General features: G+C 40.4%; 1 protein-coding gene and 1 pseudogene across 6 annotated transcripts in view; both read right to left on the bottom strand.

Moving 5' to 3' along the window:
• Positions 1–12,569, bottom strand: part of TRPM3 (transient receptor potential cation channel subfamily M member 3) — a 444,564-nt gene that overhangs the window by 309,561 nt on the left and 122,434 nt on the right. The gene's annotated exons all lie outside the window — the stretch shown is intronic.
• Positions 1,555–2,374, bottom strand: LOC307111088 (phosphorylated adapter RNA export protein-like; annotated as a pseudogene). The gene has a single exon. The product of its transcript is annotated as a phosphorylated adapter RNA export protein-like (transcript).

Genomic DNA, 12,569 nt, shown 5'->3' with positions numbered 1-12,569 from the left:
TAATAGGTCAGCAAAGTAAATAGATTAGCTGTAGCAAGCACTTAAAAGCAAAGATAGACTAAGTGTTGAAAGTTTGTAGAAACGTAGTGTTGACTAAAGATATGGATGCATATGTATGTATCGATATGCACTGCATACCTAAATAAATGACAGTTTTAATGATTTACTTCTTACATTAACAATTCTTCTAAGTTTTGAAGTTGTATTTTTTCAGTAGAAAATGGTTTATTAGTGTTATTTTAGAAAGGTTTATTCCTCAAAATGTACTAATAAATGTCCAAATCATAAGAATCATCAACCTTAATGGCTTCCTCTGCATCCAACTTTGTTTCTCCATGTCCTTCCTATGACTCATCAGGAGAGGCCAGGGCCTCATTTGTGAAACTTGCAATAGCTTCTCATGATGTATTATCATCTTGAAAATTTAGACTTTTAATAGCTTGTTTCCTCTTTCCCTCAAAAACTGTGTCCTCCTCTTCCTAGCAGCTTTTGTGTTTTCATACTCTTTTGATTTTCAATGTAGAAAATAGCTTTAATTTATTTTCCTTTTTTAAAAAATGTATTTTTATTGACTTCAGGGAGAGGGAGAGGTAGAGGGGGGATAGAAACATCAAAGATGAGAGAGAATCATTGATTGGCTGCCTCCTGCACATCCCACACTGAGACCAAGATCACCACCTGGGCATGTGCCCTGATCAGGAATCAAACTATGACCTCCTGGTTCACAGGTCAATGCTCAATCACTGAGCCATGCGGGCTGGACAAAAATGTCCTTAATTTGTTCCTCACTGATACTAGGATTTTTTCAGGAGATTTGGGAAAACACCTGGCGTTCTTCCTACCATCCTATATAATAAAAGACTAATATGCTAAGTGTCTGGTTGTCCAGTCGGCCATTCAACCAATCAAAGTATAATATACTAATGATATGCTAAGGCCACTCAACTGCTTGCTATGACGTGCACTGACCACCAGGGGCAGACAGTTGACTGGTCGACCAGTTGCTATGATGTGCACTGACCACCAAAGGGCAGACACTCTGACCGGTAGGTTAGCTTGCTGCTGGGGTCTGGCTGATCAGATGGGCCAGACACGCCCTGGAGCCCTCCAGCAGTTCCTCCAGCTGGCCAACCTCCTGCATTCCTCCCCACCCCGATCATGCACCGGTGAGGTCCCTTGGCCTGGCCTGCACCCTCTTGCAATCCAGGACCCCTCGGGGGATGTTGGAGAGCCGGTTTCAGCCCGACGGTGGAACAACCGGTCGCTATGATGTGCACTCACCACCAGGGGGCAGACGCTCAACACAGGAGCTGCCCCCTGGTGGTCAGTGCATTCCCACAGGGAGAGCAGTGCTCAGCCAGAAGCCGGGCTCACAGCTGGCAAACGCAGTGGCAGTGGCGGGAGCCTCTCCCACCTCTGCAGCAGCGCTAAGGATGTCTGACTGAAGCCATCAGTCGGACATCTCTTGAGGGCTCCTGGACTGTGAGAGGGCGCGGCTGGGCTTAGGGGACCCCCCCCTCCACCCCAAGTGCATGAATTTCGTACACCAGGCCTCTAGTTCATTATAAAAAAGCCACCATTCTGTTCAACTCCAGCAGTTTCCATCAGAAGTTCAATTGCCTTTCTGTTCCCAATTATACTCACTACTTGGCTATCAGATCTTTCTTTAGATCCTACAACCTGAAAGAAACTTCATCAGCCACTTTCTCCCAGAGAATCATCCTCTGTGATCTCATTCTGGCCTTTACAGTTCATTTCTAGTCTGTCCCCAAGTCTGACTTTGTCAGGTCATTTCCTCTCGAGGTGACCTTGCCCATTTCCCTCTTCCTTGGAGCCCATTTTTCTTGCCACCACACATATATTCATCTATCTCTTTGTCTAATTCTTATGTCTGTTCTTGAAACTTCCTCTTGAGTTTCTTAGCAAGCAAATAACTGTAGGTCCCTGATTGCCTGCTTTTGTCAATAGTGCCTTCCATTTCCAAGATACCAAGTTCAGCAACCACTGCATCTTGATTCTGCTCCTGCAGCAAGCACCCTACATGTTGTTAACCTTCTCCCCTCCAGCAGAAAGGCCATTTCTGGCTGCTCTGGCCAAATGGAAAAGGCTCTGGTTTGAGAGGGGAGTTTAAAACATTTCTGTTGATGGCATCATCTGAATCGAAAAAACTCTCTCTTCTCCTGAGTCCACGCCTTTCATAGGCCGGCACTGTGATGCTGGGGCTCAGGCTGCTGCAGTGCCTTGGAAGGGCCTTGCTGCACCATCCCCACCTAGTGCTTTTGGCACCTGCATCAGGCTGTCACTTGGTGCAATCTCATGTCAAATCCAAGTCCGAAAGCTGCCCATCTTCCATGTCACCCGCCTCCTGTGCCATGTCCCCAGGTGTGGCATGACAAGTTAGGATTGAAGTTTTATTTTTAATGCAAATGCTTTTTATTTATTTTTAAATTTATCTTCATTATTGAAAGTATTACAGATGTTCCCTTTTTTCCGCCCCATTGACCCCCTCCACCCTGCCCCCACCCAGGCCTTCACCACACTACTATTGTCTGTATCCATGGATTATGAATATATGCATAGAAGTTCTTTGGTTCACCGCCTGACTCCTGCCTTCCCTCTGAGATTCGTCAGTCTGTTCCATGATTCTATGTCTCTGGATCTATTTTGCTCATCGTTAATTTTGTTCATTAGGTTTAAACTACACTCGTGTGTAAATGCGGTGACAAAGTCAACTTAAGAGCAGAACACTTGACCCGTTTAGATCTAATAAGCATTAATGAAGCACCTGCTATGTGTCACTGCCTGCCCAGGGGTTCTTATCACTGAGGTGGAAAGTGTTCTGGGGTCAAAAGGGCCGAATTCAAACTCCAGCTTCACCACCCAGTGGTTGTGCAACAATTATGTTTTGGGGTAATATCTTACAAATCCTTCCTTTTCACAGTTGATTTTGAAGAGTATGCCAAATGGAGTATGCCAAATTACTTAAGCAGAGTGCTTGACTCACAGTTGGTCAATAAATACTCATTCCTCTCAGTTTCTCTAAACCTTGAAGTAATTCAAGTACTCTGCCCAAAGTTTTTAAACCCAGCAGCTGGCCTGCTCACCTTTCCTCCAATTTTCCAAAAGTTCATCTTGTCTGTGGTGTTTAGACAAACATCATCAATAGGGAGAGGTGGGACTTTTTACATTGAGGAAACAGGCTTTAATATAAAAGTCCCCCTCCAGTTCTCTAGCGCTCTTGCCAAGCTTTTGCCTCTGTAAAGGAATGTTATATAAAAAAGATCGTGCTTCACCTTTAAAATACTCTTCTCCAGAGATATTCTCTGGGTGTATAGGGAAGAGGGTTTAACAACCAGAGATCAGGAACAGCATGCATGAGACACATAACTAGACATGGAGCCTTGTGACTTCCAGACGAAGTACAGAAGGGACATCAGGTAGCAGGAGATCACTGACGTGAAGTCACCTTCCTCTTGGGATCTCTCCCCGATTACCACTGTGACTACTATGTGACTCCAGGGCCCAAAGCATGGAAAACAGGTTCAAAAAGCATAGGCTGCTGCTGCTTTGCAGTCTACCAGTTTTCTGAATGGGTAAGGGACTCTTTAAAGGTGGCAAACCCGAGTACAAATTCACTAGAGGTTATCTCCCTTGATAATAAAAATACTCTAACAGTAATTTTTAAGTACAAATGTCTTATTATATTGTATAGTCATTATTTTTTATGCATATGTTTTCCTCAATATAGTGTATTTCTGATGCCCCATACCCTGAATTGCCTGCTTCTGTCAATAGAGAAGATTTAATGCAATCATATAACAATGATGATGATAGTAATAAACACAGTCCTTAACTTGTCCTCTTTGGGACCCTCCCATTCCGAAGTCTGAGTACTCTTGATGGCTGAAGGGCACAATGTTCTTGAATGAATGAAATGGGAATTGTTACTTTTTAATGAAAAAAAAAAAAAGTGAAAACCAAGTAAAAAAGAGAGGCATGTTCACTTGGCAGTCAAAGAATACATTCTCCTTAAAAAGGCAGCCCTCTGCCAAGTTTTTGGCTTCTGTTTGTTGTTGTTTAAAAGGTAAACAGAATTAAGAAAGAAAATAGCAAGTGTTTAAAAGCACAGCTGAATATTTATGTTTTCCCTCAGAGACTTCTGGGCTCATTTCTGGGGCTCTGTCTTTGCTGTTGAACATCATATAGTTAAACACCACCAAAATAACTGTCGCACCTTTCGCCTTGGAAACAGGGAAATGTTTCATTTCATAACGCGCATCCCTTCAGACTGTATTGTAAGTCCTCAGAGACTGAACACCAACATGATAATTTTCTCTCCCAATGCAGAAAACACGCACTTTTCTGAAAATTCCATGTAATCAAGTCTTAGTAGGCAGCTATCTGATCCGTCTTGGTTGCTTTACCCTAGATAAGCAACTCTACGGATGACAGGACCCCCAAATGAGTTGCTAAACCATTTGGCCTTGCTCTCTCCTGAACTATCTGAATTTGTTTTTCCAGAGAAGCAACTCCAGCCTTCGCCTGTATAATCGTGAGAACTCCCCTAAAAATCTCTTGGTCCACTGCAAATCTGCTAATTCATTTGATGCTTGGGCTTTCGTCTTTTTTCCCCTCCTAATTTTACATCCATGTTGAACCATACCTACACCTACCTCCAATACAGTAGTGTCTGAACCAAAGCTCACTGTGTGTGACAAGATATTTCAAATTCTGGACACTGTGGAAAGGGCAAACGACAGAGAGGAAGAGTTAATGAATAGCATCTCAGCTCTGCTCTGCACACCACTCAGGCTTGTTGTTAATCAAATCACTTCTCCCGGCTGCTCCCACATGACAGTCCCTGCCATCCATAGTAACAGTCTCTGGGAGTTCAGTGCCGCTTGTATAATTGCTCATCACAGACTACTTTTTTTCTTTTCATCTCCTTAAGAATGGAGACTCCTTCGGGACACCTGGAAGGTTGTCTGGAGAGGTAGTTCCCAGCTCTCCCAAAGCCTGATGCTGATTCCTCGGAAACCAAAATACTTCCATATTAGCCTGCTCCAGCAGGAATCCTGGGTGGCAGGAAACTCTTGGGCCTCTTCAGGTGGCTGCTTCCCCATGGTTAAGCAAATAACTATGTAGAACAAACACACACACACACACACACACACACACACACACACACACACACACACACACACACTGGTCCCCTTGCCTCTATGCTTTTCTGACCATTGCTCTGTCTTTTGCTTCATGCTTTGCTCATGTCACTCTTCAGACTGAAATGGTCAATGGTTTCATGTTGTGCAGGATAAACTTCAAAGTCTACACACAAAAACCTCCTCAATATAGTGCTGACTTGCAGTTTACAGAATAATGTCTCCCCACACATGACCAGCTTCTAATTCCCCAGAACCTGTGACTATGTTACCTTACCTGGCAGAAGGGAACTTGCAGATGTAATTAAGTTAGTTTAGAGATGAGAAAAATAACTATTGCTTATTCCAGTGGGGCCAATATAATCACAGAGCCCTTATAAGAGGAAGGCAGGAGGGTCTGAGTCAGAGAATAAGACGAGATGATATAAGCAGAGATTGCAGTGACGTGCTCTGAAGATGAAGGATGGGGCCATGGGCCAAGGAATGCAGGTGGCCTCTGGAAGCTGGAAAAGCCTAGGTAAGATTCTCCCCCAGAGCTCTGCCGATTCCTTGATTTTAGCCCCTAAGCCCCATTCCAGACTTCTGACCTACAGAACTATTAGATAATGGATATGTATTGTCTTAATCCACTAAATTGATGGTAGTTTGTTACAGCAGCCATAGGAAACAAACACATTCACCTCTAACCTATGTGTCCTCGTCTTTTGAATTCTTGGTTAAAGAATTTTAACCATTTTCTCAGCCAGGGTGTTTCAGTCAACTCTGTAGACCCTGCTCACCCTCCAGGAGTGCCTTTGGTCCCACCTCTTTTCTGACCAAGCAGTTTCTGCTTTCTCTGGAAGCTCTAGTAATTAGTCAAGACCACCTTAGAAGCCCTCTTACTCACAGGCAGTATTATGACATTTCTGCTGCTTTGAACTAATATTTAACTTTCTGTGGTTACATTTTTGTCCTCCTCCCCAACTAGATTTTAAGTACTCTGAGGAAGGGGTTAAAGAGCTCATATCATTTTCTTGTTTTATCCACAGTCCCTAGCATGGTATAGAGTGTAAAAAAGGCACTAAATAAGTATTTGTTGGTTTGGTTTTTGTAAACTGAGAAATACTAAATAATGCTGTATAAGAGGATTTATTATATGTAATAATCCAAATAGCTCCTCTTACCAGCATTCGCAGGATTAAACTTGGCAGTGGGTTTACACAGAGGCTCTCTAGATTTCTGAAGGAGCATCATAGAATGACTCTACAGGGCTGTGATTATTGGGCAATAATTGAAAATAATAAAATAGGTAAAAATAAAAAGAAGGAAACGGCAGTAGAACTAGAGAGGGCACTAAAGTCCCCTAAGGCATTTTCCCAGATAACATGATATGCTCTAGTGCACAGGTAACACCAATAAAATAGATTTGGGCTTTAAATTTTAGGGCTTTTAATGAGGCATTTTGGTGGCCTATGTCCTCCAAACTCTATTAAATAATAGATACTGAGGACATTTCCTATTAAGTTTAGAGGGGAGAGTGTTAATAGACTTGACCATTATTTTTTTTTAAGCCAAGAACCTCTCCAATAGCAAGTTGAAATCTATAGGTGATAAGCTTTCCTACAGAACTGCAGTAAAAGAGGACAGGATCTGCCTGCATCAGGGGCCTGCACATCGGCAGTTAACAATCCACTTCCTGTTGTTCTGGAGACAACGGCCCAGGTTGGAATCCTCATGCCATCTCTTACTGGTCGGGTAAATTTTCAAGTCTTTCTGGCCTCATCTCTACAATGGGGATAATATACCTTCCTCATTCAGCTGTAATGACAAGTCAATGAGCTAATGTACGTGAGGTGTTAAGTTGAATGCCTGCCATGTAATGAGTCCTCAGAAAAGATTAGTTGTAATTATTATCTCTGAAAACTTGCTTGGGTCACCTCTGTGATCTTTTGGGGCACAAACCAATTGAACCTGCTTGGAAATGAATGAAGAAGGAACTGCTCTCTACTCCACAGGAGAAAACAGCATAGAGAAGAGAAGATTTAAACGCCAGGATTATGGGCCGTTTTTAAACCATAGACCTCAAGGCAAAGTCAGGTCTATTAAATGTCCACCAAACTAGGTAGAATAAAATAGTCACCTTTTCTGGCAAATGGTTGGGCCCCATAACTCCAGCGTCATGATCACAACCACAGTGTACAATGGGCATTTCCCCCATTTTACAGATAAAGAAATGCGTCTCAGTGAAAGAAGATAGACACCAAACAATACATATGATTTGATCCCATAAGTATAAAGAGGGTTCAACACTTAACTGTAGTGTTAGAAGTCAAGAGAGTAGTTACCCTGGAGGGGAAGTGATTGGAGGAGGCCCAGGAGGGGATTCTGGTGAGCCGGAAATGGTCCATGCCTTGATTTGGGTGGTGACTACGCAGATTTCTTTTGGTGATAATTCATCGGCCTATACATAGATATTTTAGCAATTTTTTTGTGGTGTGTTTCAACTAAAATGCTTACAAAAATGAGGCTCTAAGGGGTTAAATAAATTTTCCAAGTTCACATAAAAAATGTGTGGCAGAGGATGAATTCACACTTGTTTCTTGGAGTGGGCTCTAACATCTACAATCTTCCCCAAGCTCTGCTGCCTTTAAAAAGAGTGAATAGAAAGGTTCTGCATCAATAATAGGCCATGCTTTGGTCTAGAAAGACATATTTTAAAGCAAGATTCTTTGTTGCTGTTTTTAAGCTAATGAAGGACAATTATGACATTTAAGATCCTATTATCTTCACTTTTTTTTTTTTTTCAAAACGTGTTTTCTCTGGTAGTTTCTTCTTTGGGTTAAGAGGTTTCTGACCTGTTTTAAATATCACAGTGCTTTTTTGGCAAATCAGTGAATACCAATCAGTGAATACAGTGATTTCTCAAAGAAAAATGAAATTTCTATTCACCTAGTGGTGTCACTCTGGAATAGTATATTCTTCCCAAGTATATGCCATCATTATTTTTATTCTTATTATTTATTCTAATGATGATTATATATTTTTTCTTGTGTGTGTGTGTTTTTTTTTCTCTGTCTTTCCTAATCTCCTAGGATTAGAGAGTGTATACCTGATACTTGGAGCAGAGAATAGGCTCAAAGTGGTTTGAGTGAATGAATGCTTAAATTAATGAATAAGTTAACAGAGAGGAAATAGAGTAACAAGAGTTTAAAAAACTATGAGGAATTTTGGTCAATGACAAAGGCATTTTGGTCAATCTCACCATTCCTGCTGTTTTCCTTGTGGTTCCTCATTCTGTTCTATTTACCCACAGGGCTAGTCGGAATAGCATAGCAAGCATTTACTGAACACTTACTAAATTCAGGACCCTGTGCATAAGGTAGAAATAATATTCTGGTTAAAGAGCTCATAGACAAATTTCTAGTAATTTTCTGAATGGATGTGAATTATTATAAATAATTTTGAATCAGAGCCACAGGTATAATTCCTATCCTTGACTACTTTTTATAAATCACAATTGGGATTTGAATAATGATATTGTAATTAACCACAGGGTTTCAAATAAACCACCTTTTGCATTCCAAAGATTCTACTGAGGTGTCTAGGTCTATTTTTGACAATCATGAGAGTTTTCAAAATCAAATTTTTTCTGACCCTTCCCTATTGTATGAAGCAGCAGAAATTAACAGCAACCTATGTATCGCTGCCTAATTTTAATTCTGTCTGTATCATAATGAGCACCACGTTAAGCTTGTGGTTGTTTCTAAGTCAATAAACAAGTAGCTGACACAATCTCTTTGAACCCATACCCATTGTTGCTGATCTCATTACTCTAGTCTAACTTATCCTCTCCTATTCAACTCCAGCTTATCCAAGGACAGCTACAGTATCACACGCTCAAGCAATTCTTTATTTATTTAATTTTGAAATTCACAGTAAAGTGGCTTATGGGAGGTTTCCTTTAGAACATATAATATTTCCATTGGTGCTATAGTCACTTGCAAGAGCATCACTGAGCATATTTATGATATTTTAAATTGATTAAGCACTGTACTAAAACCTACTTTAATAAGGAGTCCCCAGTAATAAATAATGTGCTAAGTTTCAATTACAAATGTAGCGGTTTATCACTGTTTTTGTGAAAAGTGATTTTGAATAGAAAGATTTCAATATAGATGTAAAGTGTTAAAAACTGAAAACTATCAAGACTCACACAGGGAGGAGAGTACTTTTTTTTTTTTTTTGCAGTTGTATTATTTTAAAAAAAGTTATATAAGAAATTTAAATGTAAGTCTATATCCCAATTTAGAAGACTCAAATTTACTATATGTTTTGGACAAATAAATTTTTTGTAATTGTGAATTTGGGATTGGATCACAAAAGAAAAAAAAAAGAGAGAAGAAAAACAAAGGGGGAAAAAAAGAAATAAAACTGTTTCTCCTGAAATTTCAATAAGAAAATGTTGGCTTTTCTTTTAAAACTGTGATTTTCTCACAAATTTTACTCCAATCCTATTCAACTCTGTCAAATGTGGGACATTTTAATTCTGTATAATCCCTGTTTCTTAGAGACGACTCCAGAAGCCCCAGTTCCTTGGGGACAGTCAGTACAAGGAGGTCAGAGAACAGAGGGATCCCTGTGGGCAAGAGGGGACTAAGGATGGGGAAGACTTTGTGAGAGAAACCTTGACCCGAATTTGAGTAGGTTGGATTTGGATGGTAAGACAAAACTCTAAAAATGCCTTTTATTTTAAAAATATACACAAGTAGGCAGAGCCCTTGTGTAGAATGAGAAGTTAAACACATTTTTTTGACTCAAAGAAACTTTCTGCACTTTTACTATGATTGTACAAATGTGAGTGATCATGCCACTTTAAATGAAGGACTTCCATGTGGATTAACATTTCTCAACGTACATTCTATGGGAAGCCTCAGATGTTAACAGGTAAACTCTAAATAAAGAGGTTCCATGGTCAAAATATTTGGAAAACCCCCTAATTAATCAACCATTCCTTTTTAGCCTCAAATACTTCTCAGCATCATTATGATACAAATGTGCACTGAGAATCTCTACGAGGGGGATATATTCAGTGATTTTCAAATGTATTTTAGCATAAACCTTCAGGAAACTGCTTACGTGACAGGCATGTGCGGGTGGGTGGGGACTTGATGCTGCGTCCCTGCGTGTGCTGGCGGGGACTTGACCAGGAGGTACATCGGGGGAGTCCCGCAGCACCGGCCGCGGGGCGGGACTCTGGGACTCAGGGCCGTTGCACAGCACAGGCAGGGTCCTGGGTCTCACGCGATTTCACACACTGGGTCACTAGTATGTATGTATACATATAATTCCTCAGAATAGTGTTTGATAGATATTTAATGGTAACTATTGCTATTCCAAGGTATCACAGCTAGCACATGCTAAAGCTTAGACTTGAAACCAGGTTTGTAGATGTCTACACTGTACAGTAAAATCAGTATCTATGTGGAAAATGGTAAAACCAGGGTATCAAAGATGTACCCTGAGCAATTTGAGCTTTATCATCAGATAGAGCTGTGTCTAATCCCAGTGAAACCGATCATTTACTGAATGCCTAGTTAACCTCTCCAAAGCTCAATTTCCTCATGATTTATATGGGGATGTTAGGACCTGTATCATAAGGCTGTCATGAAAATTAGAGCTAATGTATGTAAAATGTTCCGATCATGTGACTCTTACAAAATGGTAATTTTCACTAATGAAAATAAATGAAGCTTGTTAGGGTCACATCGAGGATATTGGGTGAGACCCAGTATCCTGAATCCAAATCTTGCTTATCTTCTTCTATGTCAAAGCTGCATCAGAATCCCTTTAGGAAAAAGGCAAATTAAGATTACTTGCCTATAAGTCTCAGTTAAGTTTATAAAGGCTGCCAGGCTCTCCTCCTAGATCCCTGTGCTCATTTATTATCATTCAAGGTGTTTCAAACAGAGTTGGCATAGCTGATGGGCCTATTTTTTGGGGGGGGAGGGGGGGAATCAGTAATTCCCTAATGTTGTTTTGATCTATTCTCTTCTTCCCTGCTACTCCCTTCTCTGAAGTGATTTTTTGAGCTCATATTATTGTCCTAAACATCATTTGCCCATCATCTTATGTTCTGACTATATCCACTGCAGTAAACTATAGAAGAGCTAAAAAGAAAGCTGGGACAAAACAAGGCTAGTGAATGCTTCTAAGCAGCCAAGCTGATCTGCAAGGCAAATCAACAGCAAGTGGTGCATCAGCCAAAAAGATTGGCATTTGGGAAATATCCTCATCTTTGTCCTCAGCACTTCTAGACTCGCTGAGCTGGCGCAGCAAAAGGGAACATTCAAAGAATGATTTATCACCTATAGCTGTGGTATTTCAAAGATATACGTTCACAATATGACATTCATACCTAAAAAGAAAAAACTGAAAACAGAAAGTTGTGTGTTTTTTTAACTCATTTGGCAATAAAAACAGACCTAAACTGATATACAGCTATTTAGAGTGTTCATGCACCACCATAGTATTCTGTAAGACACATCTGGATTATCCACAGTAGTAGTATTACTTTTCTAAAATCTGAAAAATACTTAATTGCAAAACATATCTAGCTCCAAAGAATTGTGGATCTTTAAAATCAAAACATGATAGCTTTGTTTACTTAAAAGTCGGTTTCTTTCTCCTTCCACTAACTAATCTCTTCACAACCCCCACTCCCATCATGTTGAGCTGACCTATAAGGCCCTTTCTGCTACCTTACCCATTAGCGGTGCATTGAAATTGTTGATACTCATCATCACAGGTATTGTTGTCTTCTCTTTTTTATTCTCATTTTTTGCAGTTCAGGTATATAGGCTCTCTACTCACTCCTAGGACCACTCCTTTCAATATCCTATTGAAACTTTCCTAACATAATGGTGTGAAAAAATGATACCAGAATTCCTTGAAGGAGTGTACTATTTGGCGGGGGGAATGCTTCCTTTAGGAAAGAAAGTGAGAAACCATGAGGAACTCAAGTAAGGAAATGAGAAAAATAAGCTGTGCTGCATGAGAAAATTGTTTTATTTCTCAAGAGGGCCTGGGGAGAAGAGCAGGGAAGAGACAGAGTAGAGGACAAAAATCCTTGAGGAAATGAAGTGTGTGTGTGTGTGTGTGTGTGTGTGTGTGTGTGTGTGTGTGTGTGAATAAACAGTGAAATATCCCTTGGCTAAAAGATTTTTGAAGGTTAGGGTTGCCTAAAATGTGATTTTAGGTTGTTTGCCTGATAAATGCTGTGACCACTAAAATTTTTGTGAAGTCTACTATCTCATGGATGCTTTATGAAAGAAGAGTTTGGCTGTATGTGTATGTATCTCTGTGTGTATAGAAATGAAGGAAGAACTTGGTTTTCCTGTGTGTCAATGTGAGAACAGAAATACTATGCGG

This window comes from Cnephaeus nilssonii, assembly GCF_951640355.1.
Source record: "Cnephaeus nilssonii genome assembly, chromosome: 14".
NCBI classification, from domain to species: Eukaryota; Metazoa; Chordata; class Mammalia; order Chiroptera; family Vespertilionidae; genus Cnephaeus; species Cnephaeus nilssonii.
The sequence above is the reverse complement of the archived record's forward strand: the minus strand, read 5'-3'. Positions and strand labels throughout refer to the sequence as shown.